Source organism: Capra hircus, chromosome 12, assembly GCF_001704415.2.
Source record: "Capra hircus breed San Clemente chromosome 12, ASM170441v1, whole genome shotgun sequence".
NCBI lineage: Eukaryota > Metazoa > Chordata > Mammalia > Artiodactyla > Bovidae > Capra > Capra hircus.
This window is the reverse complement of record NC_030819.1, coordinates 10,316,788-10,337,152: the sequence shown is the minus strand read 5'-3', so window position 1 is coordinate 10,337,152 and position 20,365 is coordinate 10,316,788. Positions and strand designations below refer to the sequence as shown.

The 20,365-nt window shown below is 43.9% G+C and overlaps 1 protein-coding gene across 4 annotated transcripts in view; it reads right to left on the bottom strand.

The window, feature by feature from the left end:
* The window catches only part of DOCK9 (dedicator of cytokinesis 9), a 288,599-nt gene that overhangs the window by 252,290 nt on the left and 15,944 nt on the right, over window positions 1–20,365 (bottom strand). The gene's annotated exons all lie outside the window — the stretch shown is intronic.

Below are 20,365 nucleotides of genomic sequence, written 5' to 3'. Positions count from 1 at the left end.
CAAATTCAATTTAATCAAATTTAATGTCAGTTCAGTTCAGTTGCTCAGTCGTGTCTGACTCTTTGTGACCCCATGAATTGCAGCACGCCAGGCCTCCCTGTCCATCATCATCTCCCGGAGTTCACCCAGACTCACGTCCATCGAGTCAGTGATGCCATCCAGCCATCTCATCCTCGGTCGTCCCCTTCTTTTCCTGCCCTCAATCCCTCCCAGCATCAGAGTCTTTTCCAATGAGTCAACTCTTCACATGAGGTGGCCAAAGTCTGGAGTTTCAGCTTTACATCATTCCTTCCAAAGAAATCCCAGGCTTGATCTCCTTCAGAATGACTGGTTGCATCTCCTTGCAGTCCAAGGGACTCTCAGGAGTCTTCTCCAACACCACAGTTCAAAAGCATCAATTCTTCGGCACTCAGCCTTCTTCACAGTCCAACTCTCACATCCATACATGACCACAGGAAAAACCATAACCTTGACTAGACGGACCTTAGTCGGCAAAGTAATGTCTCTGCTTTTGAATATACTATCTAGGTTGCTCATAACTTTCCTTCCAAGGAGTAAGCATCTTTTAATTTCATGGCTGCAGTCACCATCTGCAGTGATTCTGGAACCCCAAAAAATAAAGTCTGACACTGTTTCCACTGTTTCCCCATCTATTTCCCATGAAATGATGGGACCAGATGCCATGATCTTCGTTTTCTGAATGTTGAGCTTTAAGCCAACTTTTTCACTCTCCTCTTTCACTTTCATCAAGAGGCTTTTTAGCTCCTCTTCACTTTCTGCCATAAGGGTGGTGTCATCTGCATATCTGAGGTTACTGATATTTCTCCCGGCAATCTTGATTCCAGCTTGTGCTTCTTCCAGTCCAGTGTTTCTCATGATGTACTCTGCATATAAGTTAAATAAGCAGGGTGACAATATACAGCCTTGACGTACTCCTTTTCCTATTTGGAACCAGTCTGTTGTTCCATGTCCACTTCTAACTGTTGCTTCCTGACCTGCATACAGGTTTCTCAAGAGGCAGGTCAGGCAGTCTGGTATTGGATGTTTTTTTGGAACTCTCTTGCTTTTTCCATGATCCAGCGGATGTTGGCAATTTGATCTCTGGTTCCTCTGCCTTTTCTAAAACCAGCTTGAACATCTCGAAGTTCACGGTTCACGTATTGCTGAAGCCTGGCTTGGACAACTTTGAGCATTACTTTACTAGTGTGTGAGATGAGTGCAATTGTGCGGTAGTTTGAGCATTCTTTGGCATTGCCTTTCTTTGGGATTGGAATGAAAACTGACCTTTTCCAGTCCTGTGGCCACTGCTGAGTTTTCCAAATTTGCTGGCATATTCAGTGCAGCACTTTCACAGCATCATCTTTCAGGATTTGAAACAGCTCAATTGGAATTCCATCACCTCCACTAGCTTTGTTCACAGTGATGCTTTCTAAGGCCCACTTGACTTCACATTCCAAGATGTCTGGTTCTAGATTAGTGATCACATCATCATGATTATCTGGGTCGTGAAGATCTTTTTTGTATAGTTCTTCTGTGTATTCTTGCCACCTCTTCTTAATATCTTCTGCTTCTGTTAGGTCCATACCATTTCTGTCCTTTATCGAGCCCATCTTTGCATGAAATGTTCCCTTGGTATCTCTAATTTTCTTGAAGAGATCTCTAGTCTTTCCCATTCTGTTGTTTTCCTCTATTTCTTTGCATTGATCACTGAAGAAGGCTTTCTTATCTCTTCTTGCTATTTTTTGGAACTCTGCATTTAGATGCCTATATCTTTCCTTTTCTCCTTTGCTTTTCACCTCTCTTCTCTTCACAGCTATTTGTAAGGCCTCCCCAGACAGCCATTTTGCTTTTTTGCCTTTCGTTTCCATGGGGATGGTCTTGATCCCTGTCTTCTGCACAATGTCACGAACTTCATTCCATAGTTCATCAGGCACTCTATCTATCAGATCTAGGCCCTTAAATCTATTTCTCATTTCCACTGTATAATCATAAGGGATTTGATTTAGGTCATACCTGAATGGTCTAGCGGTTTTCCCTACTCTCTTCAATTTAAGTCTGAATTTGGCAATAGGGAGTTCATGATATAAGCCACAGTCAGCTCCTGGTCTTGTTTTTGTTGACTGTATAGAGCTTCTCCATCTTTGGCTGCATAGAATATAATCAATCTGATTTCGGTGTTGACCATCTGGTGATGTCCATGTATAGAGTCTTCTCCTGTGTTGTTGGAAGAGGGTGTTTGCTATGACCAATGCATTAAATTATTTAAATTGTTTTCAAAGATGTTCTTTCTATAAGCCACTTGAACCAAAACGTCACCTGGTTTTATTTAAGGTCAACAGTAAGAACTTTCTGAGAAAAGCAGGGACCTCTGTAACTCGGATACCAGGACCAAGGAATAAAAAAACAGTGTCCCAGGTTTCAGTAACTGCTAGAGGAATCTGCTTCCTGCCATGGCCTGGAGTCAGGATCGGTTACTGTAACTAGGAAACCTCAAGCCGTTACCTGGTCCCCTGTGATAGACAGTGCCTGCAGCCTGGGCCCATCAGGTAACACGAACTCAGGGTTATCATCAAGGGAAGCAAAGCTCCCAGTGCCCACCTGTGCCCCTCACCTCCCTACTCCCAAGAAAATATCAGATGGTTCTGAGAATAAGGGTCATTCTGCACTGAAAAAACACACAACAGATGGGGCTAAAGCAGGTTAAACGCCACATCTCAGAGATGATCTGCCCTAACACATTAAGCAAGAAAAGGGGATCATGGAGAAGCCCAAGTGAATTTTTATATAGGATCATTTTCATCTTTCTCCTTTTCCACCATAAAAGACATTGAGATACTTTGAGTATGTCAAAGGATGTGGCTCTTCTGCTGGGCTGCTCTGAAATCTAGTTCATGGGGATTATCGGATCTATTTATAAACCCCAAAGGCCGCGAAATTACAAATATCAGTGCTCTCACCTAGCAAAATGAAGACTCAATTTATAATTATAACACAGAAAATGTTCCTCTCCATTCTCTAAGACTCTTAAGGTAGGTTAGCTTCTCACCTAGCTGAAAATGTGAAAGAAGGTGGGCCCATGTGACCCATTACCACCTAGGACCGAGGCCAAGATAGCTGAATCCAGAATCCTAGTACATCCAAAACAGCAGAGAGATACTGAGCTCACGATAGCAGAAATAACGTAAATCACTGTGAAGCAGGTTTTACAGAGGAACAGGGGAAACCACGTTCTCACTAGCTCTGCACTGGGAAATTCAAAGCCTGCAATATTAAATAGTGTTTGTTATAAGCACACAAATAAACACAAGATAGAGTTTAAAAAAAAAAAGGAAAGGGAAAAAAAAAGGCCTAGCAGTACTGGGAAGTCAGACTAGTGGGATTTCAGACTAGGGAAGAAATCATATCTGGCTCATCCTTTGCCTGTGTTCTTTCAGGAAGATGATCAATAATAACTGTACCTAATGTAAACACCTAGGGGTACCTGCGTAAAGGGTACACAGCACTCCCTGGTTTTAGTCTTGCCTTTGTGTGCAAGCTTGAAATTCAATAAAAGTTCCAAAAATAGAATGGGGGGGAAAAGTTAGTAATTTGCCTTACATGTGGGACAGGGTTCCTTCTGAAGAAGACCAATGGTGAACGAGCTTTCTAGAAACTTTCAAAAGCAAAACCTGCATCCCTGTGTGGAAGTAGGATTCTTCTCCTAGGAGATGGGGTGTTTGTTTGGGCAGGGGGTGCTCTCGTGAGTGGGGAAGGACACCTCAGGACACCTGGCAGGGAAAGCCAGCTGGGCTTCTCTGCCTGGAGATGGAGCGGGGCAGGGACTGGAAGAAAAGGCAGCCTGGCAAGCACTCAGCTAACTGCGGTCGGCCCAGAAACACAGGGCTGAGGGGAAAAGAGGTACAAGGAATTTGGATTGGGGTTTTAATGGAAAACGATATGCAATTATATGGGACCTAAGCGACATAATCAATTATATTAATTACTACTCTGCACCCGAGTTCCTAACTTTTCTCCAGGCTTTCAACAGGACTCTCTCATAAGCCTGTACTGCCTCTCTCCAGCTTTAAATGCAGACAGACAGCAGATACAGAGAAGAGAGCTCTGAACGATCCTAGAAGTACGCCGTGCTAGACGCCTATTGTAAATTCCTAGCCCAAGGCATCTGCGCTTTTTCCTAAATAGGCCGTGCTTTCCCAAAGCACCCTCTGAACCAAGTATCGGCTGCACTAGCATCTCAGGGACGAGGAATTTTAACAAAAGTGCCTTTGTAGCTGAATGAAACAGAACCTCGTCTGGTTATTGTATTCCACACCAAATGCTTCGAAGATGACAAATTTAAATTCCAGAAGGTCTTCTTCCAGTTTAGTGAACACAAGTGCCTCCCTGGAAATTTTTTTTTTCTTTTTCTTAGGAAGAAAGCACTAGATATACTTTTGGACCATTTTTAGAATATATGAAAATGCAACTGTGAGAGTGGTTTTGCCATACAGACTAATAATAGGCAATTTAACTTCCCCCTGGGCACCCAGCGACTTTATTGTTTGACACTGCTTTGGCAACATTAAATGGTGCTGAGGAAGTTGTTTTTGAGCTTGTCCTTTAAAACAAATCTTAATGGAAAACATCAAGGGGAGATTTAAATACTAAACATTCAAAATATTATACAGATATGTTAATATCCTTATAAAAGATAACTAATTTTTTTTTGTACATTATTAACTCTGAGGGGAAAAAAGATGTTATGTCTGTAATGATTCAGCTAGGTGTGGCCCAGGCTTCACTGTGAGTAAAACCAGCTCCTAGTCATCCAGAACAAAGAAACAAGCAATCTACAAGTCATTTCTGAATGGATTTATATTTTGGGGCAACAAACTGTCCTCTCCAGTTCTGTTGTCTAAGTTAAAATAGATGTCGTGGAGTGAACACATGCTGGATGGCTGCCCAGCGTTTCCCTCAGTCCCATCACACGCTTTTTTTCTGAAATGCCCCTTTTCCTATAACCCCCTCCGTAGCAGTGCGGGCTCACTCATGCCAGAGCAGGTTGGAAGGCGGCCCAGGCCAGCCCATCCCTGGGGCCAAGAAGCAGTCCCTTGCTCTGAAGAAAGGCAGTAAGTAGCCTTACAAAGCCAGAGGTGTAGCCGTGGGGCTCCCTGAAGCCATGTTCCTAAAATGACCCAAGGTCCCGGCCACAGAGGCAGGTTCTAAGGATGGTCATCAGATCCAATCCAGGTCCCCTCCTTGTGGGTGTCAGAAATGGGCCAGTCTCTTGTCAGGTAGCTGGACTCTCAAGAGTGCCATTTCCCACCACATGGATTGGGAGAAAAAGAAGAAAGGGGAGGCAGAGAATGAGATAGTTAGAAACAATGATCACTGACTCAATGGACATGCATCTGAGCAAACCCCAGGAGACAGTGAAGGACAGAAGAGCCTGGCGGGCTAAAGCCCATGGGGCTGCAAAGAGTTGGACACAACTCAGTGACTGAACCACAACAGGACTGGGAGCAGAGCAAGGCAATCTCCAAGTAGAGAAGGACTCAAAACCTTAAGGAGAACAGCAGGGATGAGGGAAAGTTTACTGAAGGCAGGGAAACCCCTAGATACACCCAGCTGCATCACTCCCCTAAGGCTCTGGGAGACACCCTGCACCTTTATAATACACTGACTGTCCTTTATCACTTACTTAGACTGACTTATGTCACTTGGAACCAAAATTCCAAATTAATACAAAGATTTTCAGCAGTCACACTAAAAAACTGGTCCAAAATACCAGGTGAAAGATACCTTGGGTATAAAATCTTGCAAGCACAAAATAGATACCATAGAATAGGGGGAAAATTATATTTTTAAAGTCCTAATTTAAAAATAATTACCCTGCCACTCAGGTAGGGGAAGTGCTGGCTTGAGCTGGTTGACTGGTCTTTCATCTCTGATTTCTTTACTAAACCACTGACTTAGGGTCAATTTTGCATTTAGGGGACTTCCACATCTTGCTATTACACAATTTTCCTCCAAATAAAAGAATAGTTATTTGGACATTTAAATGTTTCTGTAATACTAATATGCTGCCTTTAAAAAAAAAACTGTATCTTATAAATGTGAAGTGTACAAATTATAAATTTAAAAGTGGAACAGCTTCAAAGCTCTTTGAAACAGTAAGTAAAACCTCCTTAAGGGATAGTGGTTTCAAAAATACAGATAAGCAGACGCGGAGTTCCATGCTGGCTTACAAGAGACTAAAGGACGAGCAGGCACTGTGCTTAAACAGTAAACTACTTGACATGTATTTAACTGAGTTTGAAGACACTTTCATTCACACTGATTTTTCTTATACTGACAATACACCGTTAATTTTGTTAAGTTGAAAACTGATGAGATCTACATTCACAACTCTAAGAGAATCACCTAACTTGTATTGGACAATATTTCAAAAGGCAAAATCAGGGTTGGGAGGGCTATTTCAAGTATTTGTATAATATCTCTTCCAAAACCATACATGACCCACATACCAAGAAAAATATGAAATGCCCCAACTTCAAAAACCCCAGTCTTAGTAATTTAGACCTACAGCATAGCAGTCCGGGCCTTCCCCGATGGCTCAGTGGATAAAGAACCTGCCTGCAATGCAGGAGACACAGGAGATGTGGGTTTGATCCGTGAGTCAGGAAGATCCCCTGGAAGAGGAAATGGCGACCCACTCTAGTATTCTTCCCTGGGAAATCCCATGGACAGAGGAGCCTGGTAGGCTACAGTCCTTGGGGCTGCAAAGAGTCAGACACAACTGAGCAACTAAGCAGGCACGCCTATGGCATTACCTGACATCTTGACACAGGCTGTGCCGCTGGGCTCAAGCAGGTCAAGCAAAAACCCCGACGGGACATCTACCTTTGTCAGTGACCCCAGGACCCTTCGCCTTAAGGCTGCATCTTTCCTTACCCTAACCAGGCTCTATGTGTCCCGCAGGCCAGAGCCACTAACCAAGGGTTTTCTCCAAGCACCCTGGTCAAAACTCACCCAGCAGAGGCCCCTGGACCTATCTATCATGCTCCAGTGAGGCCAACCGGTGGAATGGAGCAGAGCCAAGGAGAGCATGCTGGGTGGCACTGCCCATCAACAGCAGCACTCTGTCCCTGCAAGGACCCCGGGGCCTCCTGTGGAGCCCCACGCCAGCCCTGCTCTGGGTACATGTCTGCACCAACCACGGCCCTTACCCAGCACCACCTCGTCGGTGAATCCAACACACAGCTTGCATCTATTACCTTACCTGGCCTCTCAGAAGCTTATGACAAGCTTATGTGTCCGTGCCTGGAAATGCTCTTCCTGGCTTCCCCGACACCCCACCCTCCTGGATGCTTCATATCTCTCAGGGTCCAGACCCCCCGTGAGGTCTCCTCTTCCACCACCAAGCCCATAAATGGTGATGGAGCCACTTCTCTTCTCCTCCACAGTCTCTCCATAGGAAATCTCACACCACTCCCTTGCTTTGGAGCTATGTCCACAGGGAGGCCTTAAATTAGGTTACTGTTTGGTCACTAAGTCATGTCCAACTCTTGGGGTAGATCCACCCAGATCAGAGATAACGACTTAATACACATAAAGTGAAGTCTAAGAATTTGCATTTTTAACCAGCCCCCCTGAGGTTTTGGATCCTGAGCTCTGTGTATCAACCAGCTACTCAGCACCTCTATACTGAGTAGACATCTCAGCGGGTCCCACTGCAGGCGTGCTGACATCACCTGCTCGCTCCTCTACCTGTGGCTTAAGCTGGGCGCACAGGCACAGCTCTTGAGGTCCCCCCTACCTCTGTCCCTCCCACATCTAATCAATCACTGAGCCCCGTTAAGTTCACTATCCACTTCCTGTCATTCCCACTGCCATTTCCTTAGTTTAAGCCAGCAGAGTCTCTTAGAGGGATGCCTGCCTCTACCTTTCCAAGCCACTCTCCCTGCAGCCAGAATGATCTTCCAAAACCAAATCCAACTACATCAGCACCCTGCTGAGGATCCTTCAGGCGACCCCAACCAAGCTCAGGTTAAAATTTACATTAAAAAAAAAATCTAGTAAGATACAATTCGGGCTTCCCCGGTGGCTCAGCGGTAAAGAAGCTGGCTGCAACACAGGAGCTGAAGGAGATGCAGGCTTGATCCCTGGGTGGGGAAGATCCCCTGGAGGAGGGCATGGCAACCCACTCCAGTATTCTTGCCTGGAGAATCCCATTGACAGAGGAGCCTGGCGGGCTACAGTCCATGGGGTCTTGAAGAGTTGGACACGACTGAAGCAACTTAGCACACACGTATGCAAGATACCATTAGACACCACAAAATCCATTCAAAGCATACAACTCTCTGATTTCAATGTATCTACAGAGTTCTCAACATTCACAACAATCTAATTTTTTTCACTCCAAAAAGAAACCTCAAACCCATGAGCAGTCTTTCTTCATGCCCCCTTTCCCCAGTCCCTGGCAACAGCTAATCTCCTTTCTGTCTCTGTGGACGTGCCCGTTCTGGACATCCAAATACGTGTTCTTTTATCTGGCTTCTTCCGCTTAGCATGTTTCAAAGTTTATCCACGTTGTGGGATGTATCAATACTTCACTCCTTTTTATGGCTAAATAATATTCCATTGTATGGTATACTATATTTTGTTAACTATAATATTTGTTCTTCACCAGTTTTAGATATGTGGGTTCTCTCTTTTTTTTTTTTTTTTTTGGCTATTACCCATAATATTACTATGAATATCTCTTGTGACGGTTAATTGTATGTGTCAACTTGACTGGCTCACAGGGTGCTCTGGGTTTGTCTGTGAGTGTTTCTGGATAAAATTAGCATTTGAATCAGTGAACTCAGTAGAGCAGCTAGCCCTCCCTGTGTGGTTGGGCATCATCTAATCAACACAGCCCCCGAAATGGGACCAAAAGGCAGAGGAAAAACCTGGCCCTTCCTGCCCGAGGACTTAACGCAGGACGTCAACCTCCCTCTGCTCTTGGTACTTCCGGTTCTCAGGTCTTCCGACTCCAATTGAATCATACCACTGGCTTTCCTGGGTCTCCAGCCTGGAGACAGCAGACTGTGGGTCCGCTCAGTCTCTGTAATTTCATCAGCCAACTCTTCATAGTAAACTTCTTCATGGGTGTGTGTGTGTGTGTGTATGTGTGTGTGAACGTTGCTCAGTTGTGTCTGACTTTTTGCAACCCTATGGACTGTAGCCTGCCAAGCTCCTGTGTCCACTGAATTCTCCAGGCCAGAATATTGGAGTGGGTTGCTGTTCCCTTCTCCAGGGGATCTTCCTGACCCAGGGATCGAACCCAGGTCTCCCGCATTGCAAGTGGATTCTTTACCATCTGAGCCACCGGATAGATATATATTAATATATATATATACACACACGTGTGTGTGTATGTATATGGCTTCCCAGGTGCCTCAGTGGTAAAGAATCCGTCTGCCAAGCAGGAGATACGGGTTCAGTCTCTGAGTTGGGAAGATCCCCTGGAGGAAGAAATGGCTACCCACTCCAGGATTCTTGCCTGGGAAATCCCGTGGACAGAGAAGTCTAGAGAGCTACAGTCCATGCGGTCGAAAGAATTAGACACAACTTAGTGACTAAATAACAACAACAATATAAGTATATTGTCAGCCGCTCAGTCATGTCCGACTCTTTGTGACCCATGAAGTAGAAATAGATGTTTTTCTGGAATTCTCTTGCTTTTTCGATGATCCAGCGGATGTTGGCAATCTGATCTCTGGTTCCTCTGCCTTTTCTAAATCCGGTTTGAACATCTGGAAGTTCTCGGTTCGTGTACTGTTGAAGCCTGGCTTGGAGAATTTTCAGCATTACCTTGCTAGCATGTGAGATGAGTACAACTGTGCAGTAGTTTGAACATTCTTTGGCACTGCAATTTTTTTTTTATTATTGAAGTATAGTTGATTTATAATGTTGTGTTTCAGGTATATAGCAAAATGATTCAGCTATATGTGTGTGTGTATATATATATACACATCTATATCTGTACTTTTTCAGATTCTTTTCCTTATAGATTATTACAAGATACTGAGTATAGTTCCTTGTGCTATACAGTAGGTTCCTGCTGGTTATTTCTTTTATATACAGTAGTGTGCATATGTTCATCCCAAACTCATAATTTACCCCTCCCCACTATATTCAGCTTTCTGAAGAACAGCCAAACTGTTCTCCAAAGTGGCTGCACCATTTCACATTCCCCTCAGCAATAAATGAGGACTCAAATCTGTCCACAAGTTCAGCAACACAACAATAACAGACAAGGGCTGTTGCCTGTCTTTAGGTTCCAGCCATCCTAGCAGGGGTGAAGTGGTAGCTCACTGTGGTTTTAAATTACATTTCCCAGATGACTAATGTTAAGCAGATTCACTTGTATATTTTCTTTAAAGAAACATTTCCTTAGATTTGTCATTTTTTTAACAGAATGGTCTTTTATTAACGAGTTGTAAGAGTTATTTTGCACATCCTTTTCTCTCATTCAGTGGGTTATTTTCCCACTTTCATAGTGTCCTTTGAAACACAAGTTTTCATTTTGATAACATCCAATTTATTTTTTCTTCCGTTGCTTGTGCAAATTTAAGAAACCACTGCCTAACCCAAGATCACGAAGATTCATATCTATGTACTTTTTCATGTTTTATAGTTTTAGGTCTTAGACGTTTAGGTCTGTGATCAATTTTGAGTGGGATTTTACACATGGTGAGACAGAAGGATCCAGCTTCAATCTTTTTGCGTATGGATATTCAGTTGTCCCAGCACTGTTTGTTACAAAGACTATTCTATCTCCATTGAACAGTCTTGGTACTTCTGTGAAAAATCGATTGATTATAAATGTATATCCAGTTCAAGCCTCTACACTTTCCACTTTACATGCTAATCCTATATTACCAGTAATAAAATGGCTAGCATATGGTATATGTTTTCACAAATATTTTTTAAAAAGCAAGATAATTTAATCCCATATCTTATAAAATTATCTCAGTAGCCTTATAAGCTAAACCTGACTAAAAGTATGACCTGCTGACAGCTGCTCTAAGTGTTTACTGAGATACAACAGTGAAACAAAGCTTATTCATTCCATAGAACACCTAAAAACTTATCAATATTGCGAGACATGGAGGAAGCGGGAAAGTCAAGAAGACACAGAAGGATGACAGGCCCATGGTTTTAATACATTTCTCCCTCACCCCATCTCCCCCCCAAAACTGTGTTTTACTCTTCTGCATCTTCTTCTATAATTTCATCTCCGTTACAGCCAAGGTTTTCAGACTTACACAAACACACACCTCTCACTCACTCACTAAGATAAATCTGTCTCTCTTCAGAGATACTCCCTGGCTAGCACTCCACCTCCTACACAGACAAGATGTGAAACATGATGAGTTAACTGGCCTTTCAGCTTGTCAACACACAGTTTCCAGACCCAAACAATCTTGGAACAATCAGATCTGACCTGTGGCAGAGTGGGGATGCCAGCCTCCAAGGGTATAAAGTCACCACTGAAGGGTGTGGCATGCACCCAAGACGGCCTTCTGGGGGTGCCAGGAGGTCTTCTGACCCTTCCCCACACCCACTGCTCCAGGAAGATGCTGATTTTCCTCTCCTTTGCCACACTGTGCCAATTTTCCACATCCATGTCTTGCTAGCCCGCTCCTGTACTGTTCAGTCGTCCCTAGGTGCTTTCTAATTTTCCTATAACAAACATGTCTTGCTCTTGCAGTGAGATGAAATTAGTTCATTTTTAAAAGCACCAAAGAATGGTCCCCTAAGAGCATATACCAAAACGCCTTCTTACAAATCTAATTCAACAAGAATTTGCCATCTTAAGTGATTTTTAAACTTAATAATAAATAAAACTTGGACAGCGTTTACATTTACTTGTACAGTTCACAGCCCCCTCCCAGGCAAACTTAGAACGACCTCATGGGAAACAAAAAACTATTTCATTTCTTCCAATTTATCATGTGCTACAGATCTCTGTGTCTGACAAATTTTTAAATCACACAGCACACCCTTGTAAACTTATTAAGCACCGTAAATAAAAGAAGCACTCTGACTTGGCCTGTCTGATTTTCTTCCCAACTCCTCCTATTCCTTAAAGACACTGGGAAGAACGAGGTATGTTTGTCGACATTCACACCCCAAGCCTCCTCCAACAGGATATCTCCATCCGCTGCTCGCTTTTTGTTCATTGCTCAGAACAGGAAAACTCGCTTTCCTGCTTTCTCAATACCAAATGGGTTAGAGCGGCGGAGGGAAAACATCCCCTCAGAACCCACCCCAAGGCTACACAGAAGGCAAGAGAAACAAAAGCTGGTCCATTCTTTTCCCAAATATTCCCCTGGCAGGCAGCCGAGGGCCGCGCCAGCTCAGTGCTTTAATATCCTGTCGCTTTGGCGGAAAAGATAGAGAATTAGGAAGCTGCCAGCCCAGGAAGCCAGAATCTGCTCTGCTGGTGTTAGTATCTATCTGCTGGGCATCCATCACACCACCACCTTCCGCAGAAAGAAAAGCCGGCTGTTGGCAGACAAGTGACAGAATCAGGAAAAGGCCTACAGAAAGGTGCAAGGTTTAGAAGACAAGGGGTCCAGGAAAACCATCAACAGAAGGAATCCTTTTTAATGTTAGAAAAATTGTAAAGAAGCATTGGGGAAACAAAAGAGAAAACTCATCATTAATGTTTGTGCAGAATGTCTAGACAGAGACCACGCAGGAAAGAATCAGGACAAGTAAAAGAGGAAAAGCAATCTCAGGGCACACAGAAAGACATGATAACCTGTTCATATCCGGTGAGCCCAAAGTCACACCACGAGTGATGGCACAGAAGCCCCAGCTTCTCATCCTCTGTCGTCCTCTTCTCCTCCTGCCTGCAATCTTTCTCAGCATCAAGATCTTTTCCAATCAGTTGTCTCTTCACATCAGGTGGCCAAAGTATTGGAGCTTCAACTTAAGCATCAGTCCTTCCAATGAATATTCAGGGTTATATTCTTGGCAGCTGAAGATGGAGACACTCTATACAGTCAGCGAAAACAAGACCTGGAGCTGACTGTGGTTCAGATCATGAGCTCCTTATTTTAAGATTCAGACTTAAATTGAAAAAAGTAGAAGGGCATGGCGGCGGGGTAATATACACAGTCGTACCAAATCTTAGGGCTGGGCCTTACCTGGGTGTGGGACAGGAGGAAGCAGAATAAGGAAGAGTGAGAGAGAAACAAACACATGAACAGGAAATCAGTCCTGAATATTCATTCGAAGGACTAATCTGAAGTTTCAATACTTCAGCCACCTGAGGTGAAGAGCCGACTAACTGGAAAAGACCCTGATTCTGGGAAAGATTGAGGGTAGGAAGAGAAGGGGATGACAGAGGATGAGATGGCTGGACGGCATCACTGACTCAATGGACATGAGTTTGACCAAACTCCAGGAGATAGTGAAGGACAGGGAAGCCTGGTGTGCAGCCCATAGGGTCCTCAAGAGCTGGATATGACTTAGCAACTGAACAACAGCAACAGTATCAAAGGAAGATGGGATTTCAAAGAGGCGAGATCTATGGTCAAAGGAAGCAAAGAAATCCAAGAGGAGGAAAACTGAGAACACTTTTCCATCTATAATTTATCAATCCACGTGGTAACTTAGCTTGTATCAGAAATGTTAAAGAAGCTCACATCCAAAGATGAACTGGGGCTCCATTGTACAAAGCAGTCACATTTATATTCTCTTGCCTAAACCAAGTAAATGACAGTAATGTGCACAATAAATGGGTAACAAAATGAATTACTTATTATTTATCTTCTCTCTAAATAATTGTTTATGAACCTACCATTTTTAAAGGCTTTAATTTTTCCTTAAAAGGGGACAGGGGGAAAGGTCATTCCAGAAAACTGATATGAAGGCAGACTTTTGGCTTTGAGGACGCAGTAGTAGAGAAGGCAGCTGGTTGGGGCACGCTAATTACGGAGCAGTTTAAAAAGGACAACATGGGTGGTTTTTAAAGCTTTCTGCTCTACCCTCAACACTCTAAAAAAGGAGGGCCCCTAGCAGCTCACTGCTGATGCCCTTCTCCAGTAGGGGTGGATAATGGGACCTGAGACTCTCACCTGTCTGTTTATCTGAAAGCAGGAGACCAGATAAACTGGACACTGGACACTCCCTTCAAAGCCTGAGGAAGAGGCGTGAGTGTTCTCGGATTTCTATGTCACCTCCTTCATGGTCTCCCACCTGCAACCTAAGGCTATGTTTAATGCCTCCAGCTTCCCAATCTCACTTAGCCATGGAGCACCCAGCTCACCTCAGTGAAGGAGGTGGAAGGATTATTCAGTTCAGTTCACTTCAGTTCAGTTCATTTCAGTTGCTCAGTCGTGTCCGACTCTTTGCGACCCCATGAATCGCAGCATGCCAGGCCTCCCTGTCCATCACCATCTCCCGGAGTTCACTCAGACTCACGTCCATCGAGTCCGTGATGCCATCCAGCCATCTCATCCTCGGTCGTCCCCTTCTCCTCCTGCCCCCAATCCCTCCCAGCATCAGAGTCTTTTCCAATGAGTCAACTTTTCGCATGAGTTGGCCAAAGTACTGGAGTTTCAGCCTTAGCATCATTCCTTCCAAAGAAATCCCAGGGCTGATCTCCTTCAGAATGGACTGGTTGGATCTCCTTGCAGTCCAAGGGACTCTCAAGAGTCTTCTCCAACACCACAGTTCAAAAGCATCAATTCTTCGGCGCTCAGCCTTCTTCACAGTCCAGCTCTCACATCCATACATGACCACAGGAAAAACCATAGCCTTGACTAGATGGACCTTAGTCGGCAAAGTAATGTCTCTGCTTTTGAATATACTATCTAGGAAGGATTATTGGTAAATATTTACTAAATAAATAATCAATCCATGGCTGCAGATGGTGAGTGCAGTCATGAAATTAAAAGATGCTTGCTCTTTGGAAGAAAAGCTATGACAAGCCTAGACAGCATATTAAATAGCAGAGACACTATTTTACTGACAAAGGTCTGTATAGTCAAAGCTATGTATGGATGTGAGAGCTGGACCATAAAGACAGCTGAGCACCGAAGAATTGATGCTTTTGAACTGCGGTGCTGGAGAAGACCCTTGAGAGTCCCTTGGACTGCCAGGAGATCAAACCAGTCCATCCTAAAGGAGATCAGTCCTGAATACTCACTGGAAGGACTGATGCTGAAGATAAAACTCCAAAACCTTGGCCACCTGATGTGAAAAGCCGACTCATTGCAAAAGACCCTGATGCTGGGAAAGACTGAAGACATAAGAAGGGACGACAGAGGACGAGATGGTTGGACAGCATCACTGACTCCACAGACAAGAGTCTGAACAAACTACGAGGGTTGGTGATGGACAGGGAGGCCTGGCGTGCTGCAGTCCATGGGGTTGCAGAGTCAGACATGACTAAGATACTGAACTGCACTGAAACCATATCCAATCAGGCTCAAATACTTACCAGCTTTATCCCAAAATTCTTCTTACACATGACCTCTTTACCTCTTGCCCAATTATGGCAAAGCACCAATTCTCTGCCTCCATCCCCACTCTAACCACTGGGCTCAGCATCACTGTCACCCTATTTCCCTAGCAAAGCTCTGATCCAGGCACGTGCCAGCGCAAAAACCCAAACAAAGAAAAAAGTTCACAACCAGCACACCCTCTTTCCAGCCCTCCTTGGGTCACCAGGATCTGCCTGCTCTCCCAACACTACACCAGACTGAAAAAACCACGTTCAGCAGACTTCCTCCCTTGAGACCTTCACCTTAGGGTCCCTCTACCCAGAATAGCTGTCATCTCTCAAATCGACTTTAGCTCAAATTGCCACCATCCTCATTAAGCTCTTTATCATTCCATCCACTACTCTCTTGTCAGTCGCTCAGTCATGTCCAACTCTTTCCGACCCCATGAATTGCAGCACGCCAGGCCTCCCTGTCTATCACCAACTCCCAGAGTTTACTCAAATTCATGTCCATCGAGTCAGTGATGCCATCCAGCCATCTCATCCTTGGTCGTCCCCTTCTCCTCCTGCCCCCAATCCCACCCAGCATCAGGGTCTTTTCCAATGAGTCAACTCTTTCCATGAGGTGGCCAAAGTACTGGAGTTTCAGCCTTAGCATCAGTTCTTCCAATGAACCCCCAGGACTGATTTCCTTTAGAATGGACTGGTTGGAGCTCCTTGCAGTCCAAGGGACTCTCAAGAGTCTTCTCCAACACCACAGTTCAAAAGCATCAATTCTTCTGTGCGCAGCTTTCTTCACAGTCCAACACTCACATCCACACATGACCACTGGAAAAAACCATAGCCTTGACTAGATGGACCTTTGTTGGCAAAGTAATGTCTGCTTTTTAATATGCTATCTAGGTTGGTCATAACTTTCCTTCCAAGGAGTAAGCGTCTTTTAATTTCATGGCTGCAATCACCATCTGCAGTGATTTTGGAGCCCAAAAAAATAAAGTCTGATACTGTTTCCACTGTTTCCCCATCTATTTCCCATGAAGTGATGGGACCAGATGCCATGATCTTCGTTTTCTGAATGTTGAGCTTTAGGCCAACTTTTTCACTCTCCTCTTTCACTTTCATCAAGAGGCTTTTTAGTTCCTCTTCACTTTCTCCCATAAGGGTGGTATCACCTGCATATCTGAGGTTATTGATATTTTTCCCGGCAATCTTGATTCCAGCTTGTGCTTCTTTCAGCCCAGAGTTTCTCATGATGTGCTATGCATAGAAGTTAAATAAGCAGGGTGACAATATACAGCCTTGATTTACTCCTTTTCCTATTTGGAACCAGTCTGTTGTTCCATGTTCAGTTCTAACTATTGCTTCCTGACCTGCATACAGATTTCTCAAGAGGCAGGTCAGGTGATCTGGTATGCCCATCTCTTTCAGAATTTTCCACAGTTTATTGTGATCCACACAGCCAAAGGTTTTGGCATAGTCAAGAAAGCAGAAAGAGATGTTTTTCTGGAACTCTCTTGCTTTTCCCATGATCCAGCGGATGTTGATCTCTGGTTCCTCTGCCTTTTCTAAAACCAGCTTGAATGTCAAGGAGTTCACGGTTCACATACTGCTGAAGCCTGGCTTGGACAATTTTGAGCATTACTTTACTAGCATGCGAGATGAGTGCAACTATACAGTAGTTTGAGCATTCTTTGGCATTGCCTTTCTTTGGGATTGGAATGAAAATTGACCTTTTCCAGTCCTGCGGCCACTGCTGAGTTTTCCAAATTTGCTGGCATATTAAGTGCAGCACTTTCATAGCATCATCTTTCAGGATTTGAAATAGCTCAACTGGAATTCCATCACCTCCACTAGCTTTGTTCGTAGTGATGCTTTCTAAGGCCCACTTGACTTCACAATCCAGGATGTCTGGCTCTAGGTGAGTGATCACAGCATTGTGATTATCTGGGTCATGAAGATCTTTTCTGGACAGTTCTTCTGTGTATTCTTGCCACCTCTTCTTAACATTTTCTGCTTCTGTTAGGTCCAGAATGTGGTCCACTGGAGAAGGGAATGGCAAACCACTTCAGTATTCTTGCTTTGAGAACCCCATGAATAGTATGAAAAGGCAAAATGATAGGATACTGAAAGAGGAACTCCCCAGGTCAATAAGTTCCCAATATGCTACTGGAGTTCAGTGGAGACATAACTCCAGAAAGAACGAAGGGATGGAGCCAAAGCAAAAACAACACCCAGCTGTGGATGTGACTGGTGATAGAAGCAAGGTCCGATGCTGTAAAGAGCAATATTGCATAGGAACTGGAATGTCAGGTCCATGAATCAAGGCAAATTGGAAGTGGTCAAACAAGAGATGGCAAGAGTGAATGTCGACATTCTAGGAATCAGCGAACTAAAATGGACTGGAATGGGTGAATTTAACTCAGATGACCATTATATCTACTACTGTGGGCAGGAATCCCTTAGAAGAAATGGAGTAACCATCATGGTCAACAAAAGAGTCCGAAAATGCAGTACTTGGATGCAATCTCAAAAATGACGGAATGATCTCTGTTCACTTCCAAGGCAAACCATTCAATATCACAGTAATTCAAGTCTATGCCCCAACCAGCAATGCTGAAGAAACTGAAGTTGAACAGTTCTATGAAGACCTACAAGACCTTCTAGAACTAACACCCAAAAAAGATGTCCTTTTCATTATACGAGACTGGAATGCAAAAGTAGGAAGTCAAAAAACACCTGGAGTAACAGGCAAATTTGACCCTGGAATGCAGAATGACGCAGGGCAAAGACTAATAGAGTTTTGCCAAGAAAATGCACTGGTCATAGCAAACACCCTCTTCCAACAACACAAGAGAAGACTCTATACATGGACCTCACCAGATGGTCAACACCAAAATCAGATTGATTATATTCTTTGCAGCCAAAGATGGAGAAGCTCTATACGGTCAACAAAAAAAAAGACCGGAAGCTGACTGTGGCTCAGATCATGAATTCCTTACTGCCAAATTTAGACTTCAATTGAGGAAAGTAGGGAAAACCACTAGATCATTCAGGTATGACCTAAATCATATCCCTTATGATTATACAGTGGAAGTGAGAAATAGATTTAAGGGATTAGATCTGATGGATAGAGTGCTTGATGAACTATGGACGGAGGTGCGTGACATTGTACCATCCCCATGGAAAAGAAATGCAAAAAAGCAAAATGGCTGTCTGAGGAGGCCTTACAAATAGCTGTGAAAAGAAGAGAAGCCAAAAGCAAAGGAGAAAAGGAAAGATATATGCATCTGAATGCAGAGTTTGAAAGAATAGCAAGGAGAGATAAGAAAGCCTTCCTCAGTGATCAATGCAAAGAAATAGGGGAAAAAAATAGAATGGGAAAGATTAGAGATCTCTTCAAGAAAATTAGAGATACCAAGGGAACATTTCATGCAAAGATGGGCTCTTTGCTGAGTAACCGTTAATTTTCTTATCTTCGATTTGTTATTCTTGTTTAGTTGTTGAATCGTGTCCAACTCTTTTGCGACCCCATGGACTGTAACCAGCCAGCCTCCTCTGTCCATGGGATTTCCCAGGCAAAAAATACTGGATTGAGTTGTCATTTCCTTCTCCAGGGGATCTTCCTGACCCAGGGATCAATCCCACATCTCCTGCATTGGCAGGTGAATTCTTTACCACTGAGCAACCTGGGAAGCTCATCTTCAGTTTAAACGTGCATAAAGTTTATTTGGCCATCTTCTCTCCCCTATCAGTCCTTCAGCAAGGTAGGAAAGGATGTCTTTCTCATCCTGGTTCCCCCAGGTGCTCAGTGCTTGGCACAGGGAGGAACCCAGCAGATGTTCAGTTAACTCCGTGCATGTGTAAAACGAAAACTCTATCTATTGCTGTACAACACGGGGAATGCAGTGAGTAGTTTATAACAACTGTAAGTGGAATATATCCTTAAAAACTTGTGAATCACTATTTCCTGGTGGCTCAGCTGATAAAGAATCTACCTGCAATGCAGGAGACCTGGGTTCAATCCCTGGGTTGGGAAGATCCCCTAGAGAAGGGAATAGCTACCCACTCCACTATTCTGGCCTGGAGAATTTCATGGACTGCATAGTCCATGGGGTCACAGAGTCGTACACAAAGGAGCAACTTTCACTTCACATACATACTGTACAGCTGAAACATATAATATGGAACACCAACTATAGTTTAGTCAGTTCAGTCGCTCAGTCGTGTCCGACTCCTTGCGACCCCATGAACCACAGCACGCCAGGCCTCCCTATCCATCACCAACTCCAGGAGTTTACTCAAACCCATGCCATCGAGTCGGTGATGCCACCCAACCTTCTCATCCTCTGTCGTCCCCTTCTCTTCCTGCCCTCAATTCTTCCCAGCATCAGGGTCTTTTCAAATGAGTCCACTCTTTCCATGAGGTGGCCAAAGTATTGGAGTTTCAGCTTCAACATCAGTCCTTCCAATGAACATCCAGGACTGATCTCCTTTAGGATGGACTGGTTGGATCTCCTTGTAGTCCAAGGGACTCTCAAGAGTCTTCTCTAACACCACAGTTCAAAAGCATCAATTCTTCAGTACTCAGCTTTCTTTATAGTCCAACTCTCACATCCATACATGACCACTGGAAAAACCATAGCCTTGACTAGATGGACCTGTGTTGGCAAAGTAACGTCTCTGCTTTTTAATATGCTGTCTATGTTGGTCATAACTTTCCTTCCAAGGAGTAAGCGTCTTTTAATTTCATGGCTGCAATCACATCTGCAGTGATTTTGGAGCCCAGAAAGATAAAGTCAGCCACCGTTTCCACTGTTTCCCCATCTATTTCCCATGAAGTGATGGGACCAGATGCCACAATCTTAGTTTTCTAAATGT